This window comes from Peromyscus maniculatus, chromosome 3, assembly GCF_049852395.1.
Source record: "Peromyscus maniculatus bairdii isolate BWxNUB_F1_BW_parent chromosome 3, HU_Pman_BW_mat_3.1, whole genome shotgun sequence".
Lineage (NCBI taxonomy): Eukaryota > Metazoa > Chordata > Mammalia > Rodentia > Cricetidae > Peromyscus > Peromyscus maniculatus.
Window position 1 is genome coordinate 161420040 of NC_134854.1, and position 13887 is coordinate 161433926.

The following is a 13887-nucleotide window of genomic DNA, read 5'->3' on the forward strand; positions in this document are numbered from 1 at the left end:
CCCACCTGGAAGTCAGTGGATTCTGGCAATCATTGAGCAGAGTATTCCCTCCAGACTCCTAAACTGTAGATCAAACCAGATTAGGTGGTTCTGAGCAATTAGGTGGATTAGGACAATTTGAAGGGGCCAACAGAAAATATTCAGTGCACACAAACGTCTGAGTTTTTCTGTGAGATCAGTGACAAATGAACACAATACCACGGTGAAGTGAACACGTGGCAGAGGGCAGCAGCAGGAGGCAACACTCAAAACACTGAGAACTTGCTGGGATTAAAAGTAACATGCACTGAAGATTTCTTATCAAGGGACATTCACTGTTTCCTTTCCAATTTGTGTGGGGGCTTTGATTTAATTTCATCCGCATCTCTAAAGGCAGAATAACTCATCTGAAATACAGGGTCCTTGCTTATTTGTACACATAACTTGCTTTCTCTACTCAATGACATATCTCCTTGAAGAAATAAGTATTATCCATCTTTTTGTCATTCCAAAGTCCTGTAAGACAATAGCTTGTATAGAATAAGTATGTCAATCTTTTATACTAAAGAGATTCGTAAGTGATAAAACTCTCCTGTTCAGAAAACAACCTAAAATCCACCATTCTAGTAGAGCTCTATTTTATTTCATGTATTTGTAAGAAATTTTGTGTGTGTGTGTGTGTGTGTGTGTGTGTGTGTGTGTGTGTGTGTGTGATGTTGTATGTATGTGGAGGTAACAAGACAACCTTGGATGCTGGTTCTCATTTTCCATTTTATTTGAGACACAATTTCTTTTTGTTCTTCTTCTGTTTCTACCACCCATTTCCTTGTCCTAGCCCTGGGATTACAGATGCTCATACTGTGCATCCAGCTTTAAGGTGGGGTTTGGGGATCTGACCTCAGGTCCTCATGCATGGGTGGCAAGTGTTTTCCCTTCCTGAGCCACCTCTCCAGTCTTTTGATTAGTTATTCTCTTATTGGAACATGCCTTGATTTGTGATAACTCTGCCTTTGCTCAGTTGGTTTTCACACTCACTGAGTCACAAGGCATGGACATGTTTTTTTTGGTGTCAACATGAGTCTAACTCATGCCAGTGGCTGACTCTCTGGTTTCCTAATATTTTATAACTTTATTAGTTTCATTAAATTCGAAATGTTCAAAATGTTTACCTTTCATTTATCAGTGGAAGTAAGTACAACTTAGGTTGGTCTAAAGTATCTGGTTTGTTCAAGCCAACAGCTAATTCAGCCTGTTCAATTTCCATCTATACTTCTCTATTCCTCTGTAATTTTTTCGTCTTCTTTTCCTGGATGAATATTCCTTGACAACTTGAATGGTTTCTAATATGCCTTTCCCCAGCTCACAGAGTGTTTATCTTAGCTCTTGGTACTGAGAACTCCCAGCACTAATGTAGAGTATATTCCTCTTTGGTTTATTAGTTGACTGAAAACTTCAAGAGCAAATGCTTACAATATGAGCCAGGGTAGATATCTATAAAAACACACCAGTACATCCAAGGGCTTACGTGACAGTAGGCACCCAGGCCCCGTTCCTGCCGGAGATTGTTTTAAAGATTGCTCATTGACTGGATGTGTTATCCACTTATCTAAAGATGTTATCAAATGAAAAAAAAAAACACTAAGGATGGATGATGAGCTAATATTGAGATATGCACTTAGGAGAATTGGGTGGAAGACCTTTCTTAGGGCTGCTAGTTGCAAAATCAAGGATGTGAGCAGAAAGTGGCAAAACCCTCTTGGCAGTCTGGAAAGCATATTTCTCCTTAGTTTGATGCTTTCCTGCTTAGTGTGCCCAGTTCTTGAGAGCTCATGTCTTTTACATCCCCCGCAAAGCTAACAAATGGCATGGCCTGACTGAAATAGCCTATTTCTTCCAGGTTGGTGAGGCAAAATGATTAATGATTAAATCCAGTCTGTAGCAGGGGCTAAGGCGGGCCAGGGGATGGGAGGGAGGAAAAGAGGTCTTTTATAAAGGTCTAGGTAACACTGCTTTATACAGTGGGTGAAATATCTAAACCAAAGAACCCTAGAAGAATTTGGTCTGATTTGTTGTTTTACTTAAGAGACACATTGTAGCAGGGAGGTGGGATTCCTCACCTGATTCCTATGGAAGGAGTGTTAAGACCAGTGTTCATGACTTTAATTGTAGCCATCTCCTTTGAATTATTTGATTTAAAGTTATTTTATCATAAATATGGGTATATGAAATTCAAGGCTTTGGAAGGGCTGTGCCATAGGGCAGCTGATAAGACTCAGGTCTATCTTGACTTGATGTGAAGTCATATTAAAGCTTCGTGGTTGGTGAGACTAATGTATCTAGGTGTTTTCTGCTTGTCTCTCAGTGTGGGTAAACTCTTTCTGTGTTAGGGACACAAAGCGGGCATATTTGAGCTGACCAGCTTCCTGTGACAGTTTAATTGTGCTTATCTGCTTAGAGGGACAACACCCACCTTCCAGCAGTTGTTTCTGGCCTTTAAAATTCCCACATCTTGTTCCCTAGTGATTTTCTGTCTAATATCATAATCATTTTTAATTCAGTTTACATTCTTTTGTTGCTTGAGTTCCCACTACATATTAATGATATAAAGGATTGTAACTTAACATACTAAGTTCTTCCAAAGTTCTGTTCTGTCTGTGGACATTCAAACATCTCAGCCTAATATTAAGCCTTTATGATCTTGCATAATTTTGTGCATGGAAAAATAATTGAAATGGATAGTGGCTAGTATTGGCTAAAGAATGTGATTTGGAAATTGCTAGAAAAGATTAAGAAAAAAAAGATTCAATTATTATTTTATGTAATTCAGAGTTTTAAAAAAAATGAAGTAAATGAATACTTCCTGAGATGGAAGCCTGCCACTTTTGCCCTGTATACCTGACTTTGGATAAAGCATAATATATACGAGTAAGACCAGATTCTATTTTTCTTCTTATTTTAGATTTATGCCCATTTTTCTACAGTTCTTATTAGAAGCAGAGGGAGAAAAACACCAGGAAATAGAAGTAGTTAGAGCCCTAAACAATCTGAAAGGAAATGGCAAAGCTACGCAATTCCATATTTCATCGTAGACAAAAGAAAATATTTGGTTTTTAAATAATATCATCTTAAGAATATTTACACAGTTGATTTAACAATCTATCAGTTGATGCCTGTTGTATGTTTTAGATAACATTGTTGAATTTCCTTTGACTTCTCATGAGGTGAACTTGCCAGAGCAGAGAACTATGTAGGCAGGCACTCCTCAGTCCCGACAAAAGTCATCTATTAAACAGCTGTTAGAATGCCATGGCCAGAAGGCTTCAGCACACTGTGCTTTGTGGCTCAGCCTCAGTGCCAAGGAGGCCACATTCCTTATGTCACCCTCTTACTCTTGTTCTACTGACTGAATACCTGTAAATCATGTTTTACAACAGTTGGTCCAAACCATAAGAAAACACAGTGTGCAGTATTCACGTCTTCACACCAAACATGTTTCGAATTAATTGTAAGAAATCTATGAAATCTGAATGTAAAGGTGTTTTTTTGCAACTCATGGAAAGTAAAGCACCTCAAAATATTATTGATCCAAGTATTAGTCTGCTGGGATTCCCATTCAAAGTGGGCAAATAGCCACCTTCGAAGCAATCAGCAATCTCTCAGGCAAGTAGCCTAGTGCTGAGAAGCCATAGGTCACCCCTCCCACTGTAGGGTGGTGTCAGCAGGTCCGTGTTCCCCTAGCCTTGGCAATCATGATGCAGGTCTTCTTATAGCTTGCATTCTTAGCATGTAGCACTCTTAACAATGAATAAATTTTTTTTTATGTGAGTCAAGACATACTGTGAAAAACAAATCAATGTATACACCATAGCCTCTTGTTTTTAACCACAGATCATGTGGGCCTTAGTTTTATTGAAGTGATTTTAAAGCTATCTGTACCTAGATAGAAAAATACTCTCAAGATAAAATAGCAATTCTAGAATGTCGGTGGTCTATGCAACAGTTATGAAGAATGCAAATACAGGACAACTCATCCAGTGATGGACAAATGCATATTAAAGCAGTTCTCTTTAATAAGCATTTGAGTTTTCTAGAGAAAATTATATTGTAAATTTAACATGAAAGCTACATAAAGGAGCTTTCATGTAATGTAGACTGCACTTGTGCAGACCTTGTGGACATAGAGTAGACCTGTAGGTACACAGGTCTGAGGGACAAGGCATTGCGACACAAAGGCTATGTCTGCTCACAAAGCAGCCTGTTGGGAGCAGTAGGCTGCATGACTATGTACTCCTCTCCTCAGACTCACTGAGATAACTGAACTTGTTTAAACTATCACCCTAATGAAGACAAAGCACAGGATGTATAACCAACTATAGTAGGTCACAGCTGGTTGGTGGGTTCTTAAAGGGGAAATGATATCTAGGCCAAAGTCAGCATCGAATAGTTAAATGACATTTACTCATGAAAACGCTTACCAGCCAATTTGTACAATACACCGGACTTTCAGAAGAGTGCCATATATCTTTGCATGGCTTTCGCTGGGTAAACATGAACAAATGTCTCAATCCAGAACGGGTACCGTTGACCACAGAAATGATTCCACTCAAGTCCTGCTTGGTCAAAGAGTGTGTTTATTGAGATTACTTATGGAGCATCGCCAGAAGGCTCACCCCAGCATGGTAACAATGCACAAAAGCTGCATCCCCAGAGCTCCCTGCCCTACTTTCAGACATGTTGCCAACGAGTTTCCTCTTCCCTGCAGTTGTTATCTGTGTTTCTAAGTTTGGGTAGGGGACTTGGGAATCCTGGAGCCTTCTGAGCATCCTAGAGCTGTGTATGTAATTCTAGCTGAATCTTAGGAGCCTCCTTCCATGAGGAAAGTTTCAATTTGGAAGAAAGAGCTAATGCAATACATAGGAAATGTTAGGAAGAAAGAAGTTACATTTTTATCACAAAATGTCTTTCTGTTCATGCTTTATTTTCATTGCTGTTCAATGCATAGAGCAGAGGGCTGGCAGTAGCTATAGAAGATCAGAATCCCAGGAAACAGTCACCAGTGGCGAGGAGGGCAATTAATATGTAATGAGCAATACAAAAAGTATTAGGTGATCTCCATACTGTCTTTGAAGGTCCGTTTTCCTCCATAACACGGTTGGTAACCAGGAAGTTCTCCTTTCCACTGAAGGGAAGAGAATGTATCATTCCTAGAACTGGGATGGACAGCAAAGAGAATGCAGGAAAAATCCACGTGAAACATAACATTGTGGGGGACAAAGGCAGCTCGGGGATAGGCAGGGCCATGCTGAGCCAACAAAAAAATCCGCTTGAAGAAGATAAGTGGTAATCTGAGAAAGCAGAGGCATGTGCAGAGTTCATGGGGCAAGCTAGGCCTTCTACGGACCTCTCATTATTGATTTTGTGAGTAAAGTCCACCTTATACACACAGCAGAGTGAGGACTTCCTCACAGGACAGGAAGGGCATTAACAGAGGAAATCCCACGCCAGAGGGGCCAGAAGGGAGAAGAATTGCACAGGTGGACAGAAGATGGTTACCAAGGCAGCAGAAGAACGGCCTCCATGACTTACCCGAATGGAAACATTAAAATCCTCAGATCACGAGGCCCCTGGTATGTGGAACTACTGACCATTACAGCCCCTTTGGGGAGTGCAGTAAGTATCTGTGCCGAGGGAGCACAAGCTTCATTAAAGGAAGCCAGGGCAGAAACTCAGGCAGGAGCTGAGGTGGAAGCCACCGGGGAACACTGCTTACTTGCTTGTTTCCCATGGTTTGCTTAGCTAGCTCTCTTACACAGTTTGAACCCATCTTCCTAGGGACGGTGTCACTCACAGTGGGCTGGACCCTCTTGCATCAATTAGCAATCAAGAAAATGCTCCCAAGACATGCCTGCAGGTCAATTTGATCAAGTCAATTCTTCAGTTGAAGTTCTATGAAGCGACTCTAGATGATGTGAAGTTGGCAACAGAAATTCACCAGCACAAGACCCCCACACTTTTGTTTATGTGAGTTCTGTCTGTTAATATTTATTGAATTGTAATTAAAATTGAGATCCTCAATGTTTTAATATTAAAGGTAGCATAAATAACCAAGAGTGGTGTTGCATGCCTGTAATGCCAACACTTGGGAAGTGGAGGCAGGGATATCGGAAATTCAATGTCGCCCTCAGGTAACTAATTTAAGGACAGCCTGGGTTTCATCCACCATGTGTAAAAGAAACAAAACAAAAAGTTTTAAATAAAGTAAATATTTATAATAACTAATGTTATTTATTCCTTCTGCAAATCTTTTTATTCTGTGTCTTTACAGAAGACAGCTTGCTGACTTCTCAGTGTCTAACATGCATGCAGCCTTTTCTTGTATGTTATTTTGAAGGAAGTAGATGGAGGATCTACCTCATTCATGCCCCTTGTTGGAAAATGCAAGAGTATTTTAAAGATAATTCAGGTCACTGTGGTTATCCTTCTCTGATATTACACCAAAACCCACCCAGAGGTTGCTTCATGAGTCTAGTTGCAGTGTGGAATTGGTCCATACTGGTGAACACATGTGGTGTACAGTCTATTGATGTCTCTTGCACTTTCTTCTATCATAGAATCTGTAACCTGATTAGTAAGGTGAAAACTCTTATTTCTCTGAGTTAATACAAACTCCCAAATCCTAATGTATTTCATTACATAGCATAAAAATTATTTTCATTAAAATCATTACCAAATTCATTTGAAATACATGAATTTCTGAAAAACCTCTGCAAAGTAAAGAAATTATCAAACCTATGGTGACAAATATAAGCTTTCTAAAATTCTATTTTTTTTGGGGGGAACATACATTTTATAATGGGCTACAAGCCTGTGAATTTCCTTTGAAATGATTGGCTAGCTTCTTTCATTTTGAAGGAACTATCATCCAAATGGGCAAATCTGTGTGACAACAGTCTGTTTGCCATCATCAAAAAAAACAAAAAAAACAAAAAAAACAAAAAAAAAAACATGCTCTGCAAAAAAGCAGCAGATTTTTTTTTGTGGTTCAAAAATCTCATATATATTATTCTTGTAAAACCTTTATACTTTATTGTACTGCAAGTGCTTCATACCTACTGCCCTTTACATTGCAGTGTGCTTAAAAAAAACAACAGACAAAGGTATTGAGATTTAATATCACTATTAACTTCTATTGGTTCCTCAAAGAAAACTCTTAATTAGAATCGGTTTGCAAAATCTTATGAACGAGTACAGTTGGGCATCCTTCCTTGGGGCTGAGCTGAAGTTTTACACAACAAACTTCTGTTGTGCGCTGTTGGGACGTGTGGGAACTGAGAAAAAGGCACAAGCCCCATGGTGGGATCATAAACGTAATCCTGATTTCTCAAACACTGCAGAGTCTTCAGGGACCCCCATGAGTCTGTAAAACATGTCAAGGCTGTGGTCCTCAACCTTCCTAATGCTGTGACCCTTTAATACAGTTCCTCATGTTGTGGTGACTCCCAATCATCAAATTATTTTCATTGCTACTTCATAACTGTAATTTTGCTACTGTTATGATTTGTAGTGTAAATATCTGGTGTACAGGATATCTGATATGTGACCTCCGAGAAAGGGTTATTCATCCCCCAGAGGTGTTGTGACCCCTAAGTTGAGAACCACTCTTCTAAGATGTCTACCCCAGAGCCAGGTGTTGACTCCATGTACCTCTCAGGAACTTTTGCTTACAAATGAAATACTGGCAAGCTGGTTCAGTGGCCAAAGCCACTTGCTACCAAGTCTGATGACTTGAATTAAATCCACAAAAATGGATGGAGAGAAGTGACTCCTGAAAATTGTTCTCAGACTTCTACATATACCGTATGTTCACCCTTCCAACTGTGGTGATATTGTGTTCCCCAATATATTGTGCACCCTAATAAACTTATCTGGGGACAGAGAACAGGACAGCCACTAGACAGACATAGATGCCTGAAAATGGTGTCATACATGCCTTTAATCCTAGCATTCCAGAGCAGAGATCCATCTGTATCTCTGTGAGTTCAAAGCCACACTGGAAATAGCCAGGCATGGTGACACGATTCCTTTAATCCCAGGAAGTGATGGTAGGAAGCAGAAAGGTATATAAGGCATGAGGATCAGGAACTAGAGCCTTGTTAAGCTCTTAGGCTTTTAGTAGCAGTTCAACTGAGATCCATTTGGATGAGGACTCAGAGGTTTCCAGTTTGAGGAAACAAGATCAGCTGAGGAATTGGCAAGGTGAGGTCGGCTATGGCTTGCTCTGTTTCTCTGATCTTTCAAAATTTACCCCAATAGCTGGCTCTGAGTTTTTTTTATTAATAAGACCATTTAAGATTTGTGTTATATTCAACAAATTAGTAAATGTCAAAAAGTGAAGTAATAATTAGTATTAGTTGTTTTGAAGCCTCCTTTATCTTTCTGCCTTCCTAGAGGCTTTCCTCAACTCTGTTTCCTTTGTAATGAAGGCCCTTCCTAATTTAATATATCATGTATTTCTTATGTGTACTTTGTACTGGGAACTGGGGTACTGCTTTATCATTATTTTTAATGTACACTTCTTCTTGTTGGTGTTTAATTTTCTACTGCATAGGTACTTCAGTTACAAAAATTTTGTCGTGAAAATTCTAATCTCATTAATATCATGACTAATAAACCATAGTGTATTTGAGTCTAAACAAAGAAGCATCCATTTTGAGTCATAATGCTTATGATGGCTTGCAGACTCAAGGAATATTATCTCATTTATCAATTGCAGCATGAATCTTATCTTTCTCAAAGAAAGAAAAAGTCTTTTTACAAATGTAGTAGAAGTCATGCTTCCTCTGTGAACTGACAGACCATCCTTTCTGGACACGGATGTGAGCAGCTGTTGCCTGGCCCTCATGGAAAAAGCCCCATGCTCTCTTTTTTTTTCTCACTCCTACACCTATAAATTCAGTCTGTTCACACTTTCCAGAAATGAACACACAGTCTGCAGTGTCACGGTGACAGATACCAGACTGGACAAGCAACAATCTTCGAAATGCTGGTATATAAGCAAGTATTTATCATTTCTACAACACTGAGCAACAGCACACTGGAGGATATAGTCATTCCACAGCCATTTGTATTTCGAATGTGAGCAGAAAATCTGGTAAGTTAGCAGAAATGACATCCTTCAGCTAACCCAGACACAGCAGAGGGAAAGGTTGGCCTTTCTGATCCTCTTACTTTAAGCAAAGTTTGCAGGGGAATCATTTAGCACGACATGCTTAGGTGAAGTGTCAGTTCCATTTCACACAGTTAAAGTTTCACTATAACCCCTTTCACCCCTGCTAGGGAGAAGAGTGGTTGTTCTAGGCACAGGAAGAGACATTTAGTAGCATCGATAGGCAAGGGAGTGCTTACAGCTTAGAAGCTTTCCTTTGAGACTCTTGAGGAAACTGCCCGGTATGTAAACCAGCCTGTTCTTACTTTTCCTGTCCCACATTGCCTAAGTCTGTCATTGCATTGTTATGTGATGTGCGCTGATGGGACACAGAGCCAACCAGTTGACAGAACTGGGAGTCTCCTTCAGTGCAAAAGCACTAGGAATCATCGATTTTAGGGCACAGGCTACAAAATCATGCAATCTCATATAGCCAGGCTAGCTTCAAATTTTACTATGCAGGCAAAGGTGACCTTGAACTTCTGATCCTCCCTACCTCTACTTCCAGACTGCTGGCATTATAGGCATGTACACCAACAGACATCATGTATGTGATGCTGGGGTTTGAACCAAGGGCTTCATGCATGCCAGGCAAGCCCTCTACTGACTGAGCTACTTTCCTAGCTAAGGATTCCTAATTCATTTTCGTTTTTTTGAAAATTGAACCTGAGATTTTTGTTGCTAGCATGAAAACACACGCAGGAACATGTTATTCCAGTAACAACATGTCTACTGAAAGGACCAAGTAGACGCCATAACAGGCTGCTCAGTCTTCTCTCAGAGATCAGGCCTCAATTTCAGTTTCATGAGACTTGAGCAAGCACTTTCTGGGAGGGCCGTGAACAAAAGACATAGTCCTAGCAGTAGCTCCCTTTCTGCTCGTATTCTGACTGCTCAAGGTTCAGCCAGTTGTTTACTGTCTGGGACCCCTCACCAACTTAGAGCTATGTGCATGAGTCAAGAACAGAGCATGGGACTTGTCCAGGCCTGCCCCCAAAAGATAACTGTAACCCCCAACCAGTAAATTCAAAGGTTACATACCCTCACCCAATCATATGACACAAAGGCTTGCACCACCCTACTTGCGTTTTTTCCCTTTAAAAAATCCTTATTCTGTTAGGCGGTGGTGGTACATGCCTTTAATTCCAGCACACAGGAGGCAGAGGTGGGCAGAGCTGTGTGAGTTCAAGGCTAGCCTGGTCTATAGTTCCAGGATAGGCTCCAAAGCTACACAGAGAAACTCTGTCTCAAAAAAACCAAAACCAAAACCAAAACCAAAACAACCAACCAACCAACCAACCAACCAACCAAACAAACAAACAACCAAACAACCAAACAAAAAAAACCACATTTAGAGAGCTCAGGGCCGTCCTCCTCCACCCACTGTGTCAGAGTGTTGGAAAACAGACCACGCCTGGGGTTGCTTGTAATCAATAAACCCCTGTGTATTTTGCATCGATTATCGGCTCTGTGTTGGTCTTGCTTGGGGGTCTTGTGACACGGGTGCAACATCTAGGATATAGAGAAGGAAAACTCAGCAAGAACAAGGCAGTAGTTTTCCTAGGCAATGTGACCACTGGCGCCTGCGCTTCCTGCCACTGTACCGTCCTCTCCGGAAAACCCTGTGGCTGGTCGGCTCTTTAATGTATTGAAACATTTTCTTGTTCAAAACCACATTTTCTCCTGACCTCGGTTTTCCTTCCTTCCTTATTTATTTCTTTATTTTATTAATTAGTTTATTTATTTTGAGACAGGGTTTCTCTGTGCGCCGTGACTGTCCTAGAATTCGATTTGTGGACTAGGCTGGCTTTGGACTCTGCTTCCACAGTGCTGGGATTAAAGCTGTATGCACCATGGCCAGCCAATCTCAATTTTTCGTTCTAGTATCTATTTTGTATTTGTTTATAATTGTTTTGTTGTATTTTCTTTTTGGTGGGAAATCTTTTGTATGATGTTGCACATTAGGGTTTTTCTGGTTTTAATCCACCTCTTCTTGGAGCCTGCTACTTTCATAGAGCTTGAGATGTCTGGATAAATACAGAGAGGTGGACAGATTTTGCTTTCAGGTTTTTCTGTGCCCAAACCAGCAATTTCCCCTGCTTCCTCGGAGTGAGATGCACTTGGTTATTGACCAGAAGACTCCACCTAATTTAAGCATCTCTTCAGGATTTGTTTGTTTCTATGTTACTCATCACACTGATTGTTTTCTACATGCTGTGGGCTCAAAGAAGTCTTCTGAGGAAGGGCCAGATCGCTCATCTCTTGATATTTCTGTGTCAAGGTGGCAGCTGTCCCGTGTTAGGAAAGTCTGCACTCTATAAATTGTTGGCCCAGCTCTGTAAGCCTGGTGCTAAGAAGCAGCCTTTGACTTTCTCCGCTGTGATTAGTTGTGTGGTGGCTCCTGGAGCTACAGTCCACTTTCTGCAGGAAAGGAAGGGAGGTAAATGAAAGGGAGCCAGGCGAGAATTCGTGTGCTTGCTCACGTGTGTATGTGTGTGAGAAGGTCAGAGGTCATCATCAAGTGGCACCCAATCTTGTTTTTTTGAGACAGAGTCTCTCACAGAGCCTGGAGTTTACAGCTAGACTGACTGGCTGGGAAACCCCACTGATCCTCCCGTTTCCATCCCTCACTGGAGTCACAGGTGCATGTACCTGCCTTTTACATGGGCACTGAGAATCTGAAATCAGGTTCTCAGGCTTGTGCAGTGAGCTCTTGACCCACTCAGCCATCTCCCCAGTTAGAGAGGAGACATAAAAATCCTAAGCTGAACACATGAAAGTGACCTGATACATTGAAAGATGAAAACTAGGTATCATCTAACAGGATAGTTTGCAAGGTAAGACTTATTTCTGCTTCGTGCACACAGTATTGAAGGTGGAGAAAACCATCTGGAGCTCTGGCTGTAGTCAGTAAAAAACTGATCAGAACAAGGACCTGGGTTTCTAATCTCTCCCATGTTTTAATCCTTTTAGGTTTTAATTCTCTGCCACAGACGCATGAAGTGTCTAAAGGGCAGTGTAGCGGAGGCTAAGCTGGTTGCAAGATCAGACACTCAGTTGCTTCTTTTGTACTCAATCCCTGGGGACCTAAGTGGGACCATTTGTAAATTTTACTATGGATGGGAGAACACAGGAGCAAGTCTTAGCTTGGGTGTCAATCGTGATTCTAACACCTACTGGCTACCTGACTCAGAGAGATTAGTCTTCAAACACTCATTTTTTTTTTAATTTGTAAAAAAGAAACACAAAAGTCTGCTTTATAAAGTTGTTAGGACCCATCTATGAATCATGACAGCAGAGGCAGCAGCATCAACGATAGCATCAGCCACAGCAGAGTATCTCATCAGCTGGGCTGACTGCTGAAATGCCCATCATAACATTAGCTCAACGGATATGAACGTGTTTCCCTGCTGACCTCGCAACCTGCCAGCAGAAGAAAGCCTAAGTATTTAATCATGCTAGGTTTGCTCAATAATGAGTTATTACAGAACAACAGAGTGGAGAAAGTTTAAAAACCTTTACTCCATGTGTAGTTTTTATAAACTCAACCAATTTCTTTTTATTTTACATTATTTATTTTATTATTATTCACATGCACATGTGTGTGTGTGTGTACATAGGTACCACAGTACGTGTGTGGAGGTCAGAGGACAGCTTACAGGAGTCAGTTCTCTCATTCCAGCATATGGGTCCCAGGAATTAAACTCAGGCCATCAGGCTTGGTGGCAAACACCTTTACTCATTGATCCATCCCACTGGACCTAAGCTCTATTAATTTCTGATGGCATCACAGGACTGAATCTGAGTTTAGTTATGAAAATCCAGGGTCTGTGCTCCTTAAGTGTGTTTCCTTTGACGTTGGCTGGGTGTTGGATGCAGTCAGTGTTTACAGGGAACAGGGATGGCCTGGGGCCTGGAGCCTGCACTGTCCAGCTTTCGAGCTTTTTCAGCAGGCATCCACACCCACATCAGTAGCTGAACAATCTGTGTTTTATCAGTGCAGATATGCAGCTTATCTGCGGACAGCCAGAAAATGAGTAGAGTATTGCCAGGAAAAAAAATTATACTTTCAGATTAATTCTCTCTTGGAAAACAAAAACAAAACAACAGAAGTTAGGTATTCACAGCCTGGGAACCCAAATTCCAGCGGTTCGACCATATGGGGGAAAAATAAAAAAGGGGGCAGTTTATAGCATCCGCTGACTTACTCCAGAGTGGCCTGTGATAGAGTTATGTCTGGGAGAGACAGATTTTCGCTAGACATGTGTTACATTTAACATGGTGAAAACAGAGTGTAAATCTTTGTATCCTGATCCTTCCGGCTGGCAAAGCTTTGGTTTTGAAGTAGTAAATGCTAGCAGTTACCACACATCTGCTTCTGCAAACTATAGACAGCGGAGTTTGGAGTTCGGTAGATCAGCCAAAAAGCCGCGGATGCCTCCTGATGACCCACATCTGCTCTCTGCCTGGAGCCAACAATGTGAGTGAGTCAGAGATAAACATGCCTCTTTGGTCAACAGCAGCCCCTTTCCCTTCATTTTAGGGATGGCTGGGACTCTAGAGCTGAGGTAGTGAAATAAATATGGATTCATCCTTTCCTTGCCTGAAGACAAGTACATGGGAGACCGTATTTTCACCATGAAGCATCTGGAGAAAAAGATTTCACAATTTCCTAGAGCACATTCAAACTTCCACCCTGTTCT

At 41.1% G+C, this 13887-nt stretch overlaps 1 long non-coding RNA gene across 1 annotated transcript; it reads left to right on the top strand.

Annotated features, from left to right (window-relative positions):
- The first annotated feature begins 5358 nt into the window (after positions 1–5358).
- Positions 5359–6087, top strand: LOC121828374 (uncharacterized). The gene is made up of 2 exons (XR_006070861.2): positions 5359–5606; positions 5812–6087. It is a non-coding gene; the product is annotated as an uncharacterized LOC121828374 (long non-coding RNA).
- Positions 6088–13887: the final 7800 nt, after the last annotated feature.